Below are 12,604 nucleotides of genomic sequence, written 5' to 3'. Positions count from 1 at the left end.
TCGTGTGATGATTCCAGGTTATTTCAATGTTAATCACCATCACCATCACCGGTTAGGTAGCAAGTCCCCAACTGACAGAGCTGGAATTGCATGCTCCAACTTTTGTCTGACGCATGGCTTGGACCAACTGGTGAAAGGGTCTACCAGTGGAGATAATCAACTCGACTTGGTCAACGTTGACGCTGCTGCTTATTACACCACAAGCATGAAGGCCAACATTGGAACTTCTGACCATAGCTCAGTGTAGATCATCTTCAAAAAGCCACCAGTCTTGGATAAACCATATCAACGGTAATTATAGGATTACAAAAAAGCAAATTGGGAATCCTTCAGGCAGCATCTGCACAGTCGGACATGGGATCAAGCCCTAAACACTGGAGATCCTAACGTAGCTTGCAACAACATTGATATAATCATCAAGTTCGGTGTGGAGAAATTAATTCCCAATGGAGAGGTCACTGTTCTCCTGACCGATATTCCCTGGTTTATTGAAGCTTGCCGAATGGCTGATAAAGCTGTTTGTCTGACATATACCAACTGGAGCAAGAGCCCGTGACGGTCTGAGAAGGGTAAGGCAGAACTATCAGAAAGTGGAGAAGGAGACAATAAAAACAGTACTTCCAGAGGACAAAAGCTCGACTGACCTCTGGAGCAACCAAACCCCGTGATTGGTGGTGGGCAGTGAAGAGGATACAAGGGAAAGCATGACAGTCTCGTCTCCCAAATTTGCAGAAGGATGTTCAGACCTTTGCCACCTCCCAGGAGAAAGTGGCCATCTTCTGCGATCATTTTGCATCAAAGTGTGCAATTGGTTATGCTGAAAATGACCCTCTCGATCTCACAGCTCGCCCCAACATTCATTTGGACACTGTAAAGTTCCGGCCTTGTGACATTAGACGGATCCTGCAGAAGCGGGACATAAATAAGGTATCTGCACCTGACGGAATTGGAAATGGAGTTCTCAAAGAGTGTGCATCGGCCCTTGCCATACCTTTTGCCAAACTGTTCCACTTCTGCTTTAGCCGTGGTCACTTCCCTTTCTCCTGGAAGATAGCCAATGTAGTGCCAGTGCATAAGAAGAACTCTTGCCCTGTTCCAGACAATTATAGGCCCATTAGTCTCCTAAGCTCCACCAGCAAGGTTTTGTAGAGAGTCGTCAACACCACACCTGAGGAAACATCTCATTGAGTCCAAGTGTACAAATCCCATGTCCGGAGCACAGTGGAATATGTTCCCCTCGTATGGATGTCTGCAAGTGCCATGTATCTTAAAAAGCTGGATGATGTGCAACGTCGTATTGTACGTATCATCAAGGCCCCTCCACAGGAATTGAATATCGATCCCTACCACACAGGAGAACTGTAGCATGTCTGGGTCTGATGTACAGACTGCACACAGAAGAAGTTCCAGCACTTCTGAAGACCATGCTACCTCCATCATGGATTCCATCAAGGTTCACCAGTGCAGGTGCTTCCTTTGGAAGCTATGCTGTGCAGTGTCCTACTGGCAAGACGGAGAGTGATCACTGGTCACTTGTTCAGTATGACCGCTCCTACATGCCCGCAATAATAGCAGTGTGGAACAGTTTACCAGATGCCACTGTAAGTCACCCAACAACATCCAGGATCAAGGCTTTCTGCTCCAGAGCACACAAATATCTCAAAGTCAAATACAGTATACTTATGATCATGTTGTTTTGCATGTACGATTCTCTCATCTTGTTTTTCTTTTACTATTATTATTCTCTCACTTGTATTTTTGATACTCTGTGCTTTCATGGTACAAGTGGGCACTGTTGTTGTTTTTTGCAGTGCTTATCTGTAAAAATAAAAATAAATCAAGAAAATGACCAAATACCAAGACCTCAAGAATGAAGTGAAAAGATCCTGGAAGCTGAATAATGTCAAAGTTGTACCAGTGATAGTTGGAGCGACGGGAATGATGACAAAGAACTTTACAGAGATATTAAAAACCATCCCTGGGAATATTATTAGAAACGAACTACAGTCGGAAGGTGTCGTGGGTTCAGTGACGATCCTGAAGAGAGCCCTCGCCACAAAACTTAGACCAGAAAACTTCACAGCTTGGTCCCTGAATCGTGACCCCTTACTGAAATAAAGGTGGATACTTTCAGCCCACCATGGGAGGACTCCATTCCACATTCTGAAACTTTCATATGTAAATACCAATCAAAGACACACACACACACACACACACACACACACACACACACACACACACACACACACACACACACACACACACACACACACACACACACACACACACACACACACACACACACGTGGATAGTTTGAAACCTGGGAGGGCTCTGTTTCACTTTCTGAAACCCCCATATGGAGATAACAACCAGCAACAAAACACACACACACACACACACACACACACACACACACACACACACACACACACACACACACACACACACACACACACACACACACACACACACACACGTGGCCATTATAAAACCTGCAGTGTTCATGTGAGAAGTTGCTGAGGTTATCCCAATGACTCAGCTCAATGGGCTGTTGTTGCCTAAGTGAAGAGGTCCTTGGGTTTGAGTCCAGGTGAGTCAGGATTTTCATCGCAATATCCCCTTCCAGGAATCTACTCCTGTTTATTGAAGTAGATATATGCACAATATATATAATTATAATTATAATTATATATATATATATATATATATATATATATATATATATATATATATATATATATATATATATATATATATATATATATATACATTGTTACATATCTGGTCCAATTTGTAATATTGTGGATCAATTAGAATAGTTATTTTATTGAATGTGTTGGCATAAGTTTGCTGTAATTTCAGTAAATAATGAAATGTGGCAAGAAAGTATTTAGAAATACCTCACCCCACCCCACACAATCAGGTGTCTGTATCTACATCCTGCCTTTCCCACCTCCCTGCATTCTTGAGCCATTCCCGTCATGAACTGTCTGTGAGTGGAATTTCCCCCAGCAGAATAGCCAATAGGCGTGGCTCACCCGATGGGCCACAAACATGCGGTGTCTATAGATACCTGGTGTGTCAAAAAACAACAGTTCCAAACTGTTTTATGCACCATTAATTTATTAACCTCCGCCATCAAAGATCGGAGGTTACTGTTTTCACCCCTTTCTGTTTGTTTGTTTGTTTGTGAACAGTATTACGGAAAAACTCCGACGGATTTCGACGAAACTTGTTGGGGGGATTAGGTATGGTCCAAGGATCATGCCATTAGATTTTGGACTTGGTCCAAAGTCCAATATGGCCGCTATGGCAGCCATTTTGAAAAAAATATTTTAATTTTTTTTTTTGCATTTCTACATGTTTTAAGTGATTTCCAACCCCCCCTCCCAAAAAAAAAATTGTTAGAGAAAAAAAAAAATATTTTTGCAACTTTTTTTTCAACAAAATTTCGATTTTTTTTTTTTTGCATTTCTATATGTTATAAGTGATTTCCAACAAAAAAGATGCCAAAATTATAATTGCGGCTGATTTTGGAACTTCAGGTGGATATACCCACGTAAAATCAATTTCTGTCTCAAGGAATCTAGTTATGACAAATGAATTCAGTATGTAAAAGTAAAAAGTAAAAGGGAAAGTTGCAAACTATAACTCTGTGAGCACTGTTGACGTCAAATTGAATGAATAGGATATCAGGTTCACTTGAGTGACCTCGCAGTATTGGCGGCGGAGGTTTTGGACTCTACCGAGTGTTCCCCTCGAGTTTCTAACCCGAACAAATCGTTTTTTTTTTTTTTCAGAAAATGATAGCTGAGGTCCTGGAGGAAACAATGCCTTGGACATATGAAGAAGAAAAAAAAATTCTGTAGAATCCTACATGGAAACACAATCCTTCATCCAAACTCAAAGAGAGTTCAAGAGAAAATTTAACTGCAGAGACGCCCCCATGCAAAGAGCGAATATTTAAATGGATGAAGAAATTTTGAGAACAAGTAATTGTGCACAACTCAACATCAATTGACAGACCAACTCATTCTGGACGCCCTTCACTGAGAACTCCTGAAGTCATTGAGAGACGGCCGGAAACAGTCCAAAAAAGTCGCTTCGCCACCGCAGTCACGAACTTGGACTCTCCATGATGTCATGAAACTTTATCCAGACAGAATGCAATTCAGACACAAAATCAGAGACCCAGACAAAAAAAAAGCATCTTGAAATGGCTCAATGGTTTGTGGAGAAAATTGAGGAGGAACCTGATTTTCTCAATGACATTTGGTTTTCTGATATCAGGTCAGGTCAGGTATGGGAGCATGTGCCAGAACAGCACGTCGCTGCGTCCACTTTCCACCGGTACTCCAGGGACCTCCGTCTGGCCATCCCCCAGTTAGATGCATGGCCCATCCCCATCTCCTTGAGATTCCGATCAACCTGCTGCAACCATGAGGCATGTGGTCGGCCCATTGGCCTCCTCCACTCATGAGGCTCCCTCACTGAGAGAATCTGGTGAGCAGGATCAAAGTCAGGAAAACGAGCCACATGTCTATATAGCTGCAGATGATGCTCACGGACGATGCAGGTAACAAATCTCATTTGAGTATCTACCAGAACTACGCATTGGACACAAAGTCCGACCAGCAATAGCCAAGGATTCTCCAATGAGACCTGCTACCAAAGGAATTAAGTCTCCATCTCAGATCCTTGGTCAGAGTCCAAGTCTCGCATCAATAGAGCAAGACTGGACGCACCAAGGACCTGAAGACTCAGAGTTTCGTCCTCCCACACATGTACCGGCAGCACTACACCCCATGATCCAGTGAATCCATGACTTCCCAGGCCCGACCCACACATCTATTGACTTCTGGCTCACAGCCAGCAGAGACACGAATATCACTGCCAAGGTAAGTGAATCTCTCCACAACCTCAACATGCTCACCACAAACAGGCACAGATAGGACAGCAGCATCCAAGATGTCATTGAAAGCCTGGAATATAGTTTTGACCCAGGAAACCCGTAATCCCAGCGGCTCCGACTACTCATTCAGCACCTCAAGGGCCCCCAAGAGGATATCTAAAGTCTCTGCAATGATGACTGCATCATCTACGAAATCAAGGTTCGAGATCTTGACATTCCCAAACGATGCACCACAGCTTGATCTCTCCGACGTCCTCCCCAGAATCCAGTCCATACAAGTGCGGAAAAGTGTGGTGGCCAGTACACACCCATGATGAACTCCAGTAACAACTGGAAATAAGTCAGAGATGGTATCACCATATCTCACAGCACTCTCACTACCAGAGTATAGTTCAGACATCAGATCGAACAGTTTTGGTGGCACCCCACGAAGACCAATAATGCTCCAGAGGGCATCCCAATTCTCTGAATCAAATGCTTACAGAGATCAACATAGGCTGCAAGCAGCCCCTGCCGAAACTCTCATCTGCGTTCGGTGAGGACCCGAAGAGCAAGGATATGGTCAATCGTTGACCTCTTTGGTGTAAAGCCTGACTGCTCTGGACGCTGGTGCTCAAGCAGATGGTGGCAAACCCTATCAATACAAGAATTATCCGAGCAAAGACCTTTCCTGGCACTGAGAACAGCATCACCCCTCAGTTGTTGTTGCAGTCTTGGCGATCACCCTTCCCTTTCCAGAGAGGGATAAACAAGGCCCCTCTTCTATTCGGTTGGGATGATGCCTGTGTTCCAGGCAGAGCACAAAACTGCACGCAACGACACGAGTGCAGCATTTCCACCAGCCTCGAGAAGTTCAGCATGGATGCCACAGATCCCAGGGGTTTACCCCTGATCAGGGTTTACCCCTGATTTACCACAGATCCCAGGCGACATTACAGGTGGGGGTCCCACATTGCTCGGCCAGGGGGGGGGGTGACGCTGAACAGTGATAATGCATTTGGTCCACGTGCCGCTTCCACACCTCCCCACTATCAGTCCGCACCATGCAATTCGCCGGCCCATTACCACAGAGACCACAGCCGGCACCCATTTGGAACCGTGGAAATAATCGCGCACCATTACCCGCTGTCCCACATCGAAACCGCGCAGCAGCATCAGACGCGGCACCGCCCCACTCCCCGACCCTCCAGGTCGTAGCAAATCCAGTCTGGACCGCAATGCCCGTCCATAGAGACGAATGGCAGGAGAATCACCCGTGACAGGATGAATCGCGTTCCTGTAATGGAGCAAAAAGACATCGACCACCGTCTGCACAGGTGCAACACCCCCCCCCCCCTGCGCAAAGCCCGTTTCAACATCTTAACAAACGACTCAGCCTGCCCATTCGTCTCAGGATGATACGGTGTGGACCTTAGATGTCGAATACCATTTTGACGCATAAACTCATCAAATACACCCGCGATGAACTGCGGACCATTATCAGAGACCAGGATCTCTGGTAATCCTTTATTAGCAAAGATCGTCCGCAGTTTCTCTACTGTAATGTTTGCTGATGTATGCTGCAATACTACAACCTCCGGCCATTTAGAGAATGCATCGATCACAATCAAAAAGATTTTGACATTAACCGGCCCTGCAAAATCTACATGGATCCTCTGCCAGGCCCTGACTGGGGTCGGCCATAGTCCCGAGGCTCGACGTGGGTTATCAGCATCTGTTTGGCACGTGGTGCAACGCTTAACCAACTACTCAATGTCTTTGTCCAACTCCGGCCACCACAACAGGCTACGAGCAAGACTCTTGGTCTTCACGACGCCAAGGTGACTGACATGCAGTTCTTCCAAACACCGCTGCCTGAACTTTGGTGGAATCACCGTCCTCATCCCCCACATAACGCACCGTTGGACCAACGACAGCTCCGATGCACATGGCGTGAAAGGTTGAAATGCCGGTGTCGAAGGTAGATCACTCCAATTCCCCGTAGAAATCGCCTGGACGACACGGGAGAGCACTGGATCATGAGTCAATTCCACCACGACCTGTTTGGCCGTTATCGGCCCGCTTTAGACCTGGCCCAGCGCGAACACATCGACCCGGTCGGCCGAATCAGACGCAGCTGGACCCTCCGCACACGGCAAGCGTGAGAGCCCGTCACAGTTAGCATGCTTCTCGGTGCTTCGGAACTGAATATCATAATCGTAAGCAGCAAAAAACAGACACCGCCGCTGTATTCGCGCGGCCGCTACCACCAGTACCCCGCGTTCGGGTCTCAGGATGAATTGAAGCGGTTTGTGATCCGTCTGCAAAGTGAAATGCCACCCCAGCAGGTATTGATGAAACCTCCGCACACCCCAGACAAGGCTGAGAGCCTCGCGCTCGATCTGGGCATATTCCCGCTCTGCTGCGGACAGGGTCCAGGATGCAAAACAAACAGGCCGCTCGGAACCATCGTCCATCCTGTGGGAGAGCACTGCCCCGATGCCATATGCAGAGCTGTCGCATGCCAATAAGAGCGGACGCGCAGGCTCGTAGTGCACGAGGACCGTATCCTCTGTGAGCAGCCGCTTGACGCGGTCGAACGATGCCTGGTGTGCATGCCCCCAGGCCCAGCGCTCGTCCTTCCTGAGCAACCATGTTAACAGCGCAAGTTGTGAGCTGAGCCCGCGCACGAACCTTTGGTAATACTGGGCCATACCAATGAACGAGCGCAGCTGCGTCTTGTCGCGAGGCGGTGGCATATGCTGAATTGCCTCCACCTTCCGAGGGCCTTTCAACACCCCCTCTGGCGTGATGATATGCCCGAGGTATTCCAAGCGCTGCTTGAAGAACGCGCACTTGTCCCTGTTCAAGCGCAGACCGCACGCTTCTAGCTTTGTCAGCACTTGGGCAATGTTCGCAAGGTGCTCGTCCGCCGTTTTCCCCGCAATGAGCACATCGTCCAGATAGGTCTGAGCGGGCAGGCCAATGCAAACCTGATCTATGGCTTTCTGCCACAAGGCTGGGGCCGAAGCAATCCCAAAACAGAGTCGGGTATATCGATAGAGCCCTTGACACATGTTGATTGTCAAAAGCTCGCGACTCCTGGGATCCATCGCCAAGTGAAAATATGCATCACGCAGGTCTAGCTTCGTGAAGTATTGACTCCCCGCCAATCGTGCAAATATCTCATCGATTGACGGCAGTGGATATTGCTCCACGCTGAGCCCCGGGTTAACCGTGGACTTGAAGTCCCCGCACAATCGGACGTCTCCATTCCGTTTCAGCACTGTGACAACCGGGGTGGCCCAATCTGAGTATGACACCCGTTCGATCACTCCACAGGCCTCCAGCCTATCCAGTTCACCCTTGACCTTGTCCCGCAGGGCATACGGCACCGGTCGTGGTTTACAAAAACGAGGAACCACCCCCTCCTTCAGGAAGAGCTTTGCCTCCACGCCCTTAAGTTTCCCAAGGTCGTTGCAAAACAAACCTTGATGTCTTTGAAGAATCTTCTCCAACTGATCCTCCCACCGGCTCGGCACGGGTTGCACAAGGTGAACTGCGGCCCAGTCTAGTCTGATGCGGGTCTCATTCTTTCAGTGTAGTTCATATATATATATATATATATATATATATATATATATATATATATATATATATATATATATATATATATATATATATATATATATATATATATATATATATATATATATATATATATATATATATATATATATATATATATATATATATATATATATATATATATATATATATATATATATATATATATACATCTCTTCTTCTTCTTCTTCTTTCGGCTGGTCCCGTTCGGGGTCGCCACAGCGGATCATCCGTATGATCCGCATAGTGATTTGGCACATGTTTTACGCCGGATGCCCTTCCTGACTCAACCCTGGTCGCCTCTTGCGACACAGGGATATGGTACACCTATTTTAACCGGGGTATACACCGGCCCAGTACACTTGTACTCATTTCGCCGACCTCGGAAGGATGACAGGCTGAGTGAACCCCCTGGGGTATTAATTCAGTGGCTCAACGGGGATTGAACTCAGGACCTTTTGGATCCCAAGCCGCTGCCCTAACCACTGCGCCAACACCAGGTTCATATATATATGTATGTATATATATATATATTTATATATATATATATATATATATATATATATATATATATATATATATATATATATATATATATATATATATATATATATATATATATATATATATATATATATATATATTGTTAGGGCTGTAGAAATTCGCAAACCACCATTCAGGTCCCGTAGGTGAGGTATCTCTTAAGTACATGTGTAGTTAGCCCCAAACCCGTTGTTTAGAGGGCATTAATGTGATCCATTCGGGCTGCGACGCTTTGAGTCAGTCGTTTTTCTTTTTCTATCTTTTATTTCAAACAAAATCCAACGAGGACGCTCGGTGGGCTTTTCCCGCCTGTTTTTCGCGCCATTCTTCTCCGCGCTTGGTGTGAGGGAGGAGAAGCGGGGTGGGGCAGCTGGTGCCCGATTGGTGGATGCGCGGTGTGACGCGGCCGGGGAGGAGGAACGCCCCTCTTCGAGACCTTTCTCGAAGCGCCTCAAAGGGGGGTGGAGCAAAGAATGGGGCGGAGCAACAGGGCGGAGCTCCGGGATATAAAAAGTCGGACACGGGCGGAGCGGTTTTGTGGTTGCTCTTGCCCTCTTCCTGTCTTCCGGCTCGCTCGTCCTCTTCTCTTGCTGGTGGCCGCTGGCCTGGTCTGCTGTGGTGCGGTTCCAAGACCCCGCTGGCGGGAAGGAGCGTCCGCCATTTCCCCCTCCCGACCTCGGGCATCGACGTTCCCCCCCCTTCTATCCGCGCTGGGATAGCGCCGAAAACTCCGTCCGTGGCGTCGAGCGGCCAACACGTGCCGGCGCGAGGAAGGGAAGTCACCTTTTTCTTTTCGGGGTTTTTGTATGGATCTTGTGGCGCCGTGTCTTGTGAAGTAAAACTGTATAAGTGTTGCCGCGTGTTCGCGTATTCGGTCGTAGCTCTGCATTGTTGTTTTTGTTTTAAATTGATGTATGCGCATTCTGACTGTTTGGCTGTATATGTGTGCTCTCTGTGTGTTGTGTAAATAAAGTGCATTATGTTGAATTGTTCCCGGTTTCGCTGCGTCCTTTCCTTCGTTTGAATCTCCATCTTGCTCCACGTAAAGGGTTCGTAGTGGGCTTAATATGCCCGATAATTAATCGGAACCGTCGAGGCCGACGATAACAACGCTCGGTTATCCCGATAGCACGGAACGGACCGCTTAAGCGGTTCGTGTTCGGAGTCTACCTGAGGCGAGGTACGATCGCCCGGTTTACCATCCGCGTGGGTACTTAGGTAGGTCGAGTTTGGCGAACAACCCTATCCTACGCGGGTGGCCGATTGGCACGATCGTGGTGAGGTCGAAAGGCCCACCCGTGACTGGCTCCGGGCGATAGTTCCCGGAGGGTCACGACAGAATTGTCCGTCCGGTGGGCGAGGCGGCCGCCATTCGAGTCGAGCAGCCGATCGCACGCCGGTGGGCGTGAATTCGCAACTATATATATATATATATATATATATATATATATATGGAACGAACATAGAATTCTTCTTACATTCGATGCTGCAATTTCCGGTTACTTCAGCCTGGATTCGGGATCAGCGATCAAATAATGTAAATCCCGATGAAAAATTACTTTTTGATGATGCGGGAGATATCTTTATTATAAAATTACGTAGTCTTAAAACTGCTACAGTATTTACTCTCTCGATTTGTTGTTATTTTTTTTAGTCATAAAGGTGTGATTGGGTATACTATAGATCAAATTAATTATTTGTGAATTTCTATAACCGTGATAACACCACTGCATAATACCTCAACATTACCTTCACAACAACTACACCGCCTTGAACAGGATCTCATCTAAAAAAATTAATATTACCTCAACATTACCTTCACAACAACAACTACACCGCCTGGAACAGGATCTCATCTAAAAAAATAAATATTACCTCAACATTACCTTCACAACAACAACTACACCGCCTAGAACAGGATCTCATCTAAAAAAATAAATATTACCTCAACATTACCTTCACAACAACAACTACACCGCCGAGAACAGGATCTCATCTAAAAAATAAATACGAGAAGCGAACGTAGTATTCTTCTTACATTCGCTTCTGACTTTACCTTCAACTTGTTCACAACTGTATACGCAATTTCCGGTTACTTTGGCCTGAATTAGAGATCAGCGATCAAATAACGTAAATCACGATTAAAAATAATTTTTTGATGATGCGGGAGATATGTTTATTAAAATCAGTGGAGGGAATATACACCATGTCTAATTTATTTGGGTATTTCATGTCTCCGTCGATGCCTTTATCTCCCGGCATGCATCATTCGCCATGATAAAAACCGGAAGCAAAAGGGTCATCGCCAACGACACGGATTCCAAATTGGCAGGGTATTGTGTTGTTGTTGTTGTTGTTTTGTTGTTGTTTCCTATTCTCTCATGTGCACGCGTTAAGTATGAAGCTCACTACGTTCACTATAATTATGTATGTACTCTATGCATTTACAGTTAACGTGATGTTGAGAGCTCTGAGAGGAGACAAGTCAGGTAGAACAAGTGCAGTGCTGCAGTGACAATGAAATGAATGAAAAGCGTTGTTCTAGTTTTTAGCTCACCTTGAACGTGGTCCAGGAAGCTTATGGGATGGCTCATCGACCATCCGTCAGTGTGTCAGTCCGTTCTTCCGTAAACCCTTGCAACTTCTTCTCTGAAACCTCTGCTTGGCTTGTGACCAAACCTTGCTCAAATGATATTTGTTATGTTAAAACTCAATTTGGTCACGCTATATTAAAAAGATCTGCGTTTAAGGTGGTCCAATGGGGGGCGGGGGGGGGTCAATGTGGGTCTTGGTTTGAGCCTCCCCCAAAATATGTATTTGCTTTCTTCTCAGAAACTCCACACACAATTCCAATGAAACTTGACTCCAACCTTCATCACCCGGTATGTACCAAAGTTTGTTCACTCTTTAAAAAACAACAAATCGTCGTCATACCATTGGTTCATTTTGCTGATTCCGTCCCACATTGATTGCCTCATCAGTATCATTATTCTGCCAGGTGAGCACGCAGGTGTATTGCCCCTATATATATATTTTTCCTTTTCTCATCAGGGAGTTAAGATTCAATGTGGAATTTTATGAATTCCGATTTATACAAGTTCTTGCAACATGAATACTTTATCCAGGTTTGTAAAACTCCTTTACAAATAAACAGGACCCGCAACTCTGTTAATTGTGGAACACGCTCTCCGCAGGGTACGGATGGAGAGATGCGGCGTGAGCCGTCTATTTATTTAGTAAGTATAGTGTGCAGAGAGGGGTTGAGGGGTTAGTTAGAGTAAGATAAGGGAAGGTAATGCATGGAGAGAGTGTGTTTGAGTGGTGGGACGAGTGTACGTTGCACATATATAAATCAAAGCGATGGATACAGAATAGCATCTTTTATCTGGAGTATTTTTCCTTAATTTTTTTCCCATTGATTTTGTGAGTTTATTTCATATTGATTCTGCGGTTGAATAAGCCATCACATTCATTTGTAGTACTTCCAGTACTGCATTAATATTAATGGTTAAATTACCATTAAGCTTTTGCAAGATCAATGT

The sequence above is a fragment of the Eptatretus burgeri genome, chromosome 5 (genome assembly GCF_056783735.1).
Source record: "Eptatretus burgeri isolate ZD-2024b chromosome 5, Ebu_testis_v1, whole genome shotgun sequence".
Classification (NCBI taxonomy): Eukaryota; Metazoa; Chordata; class Myxini; order Myxiniformes; family Myxinidae; genus Eptatretus; species Eptatretus burgeri.
Note: the sequence above shows the minus strand (reverse complement) of the source record.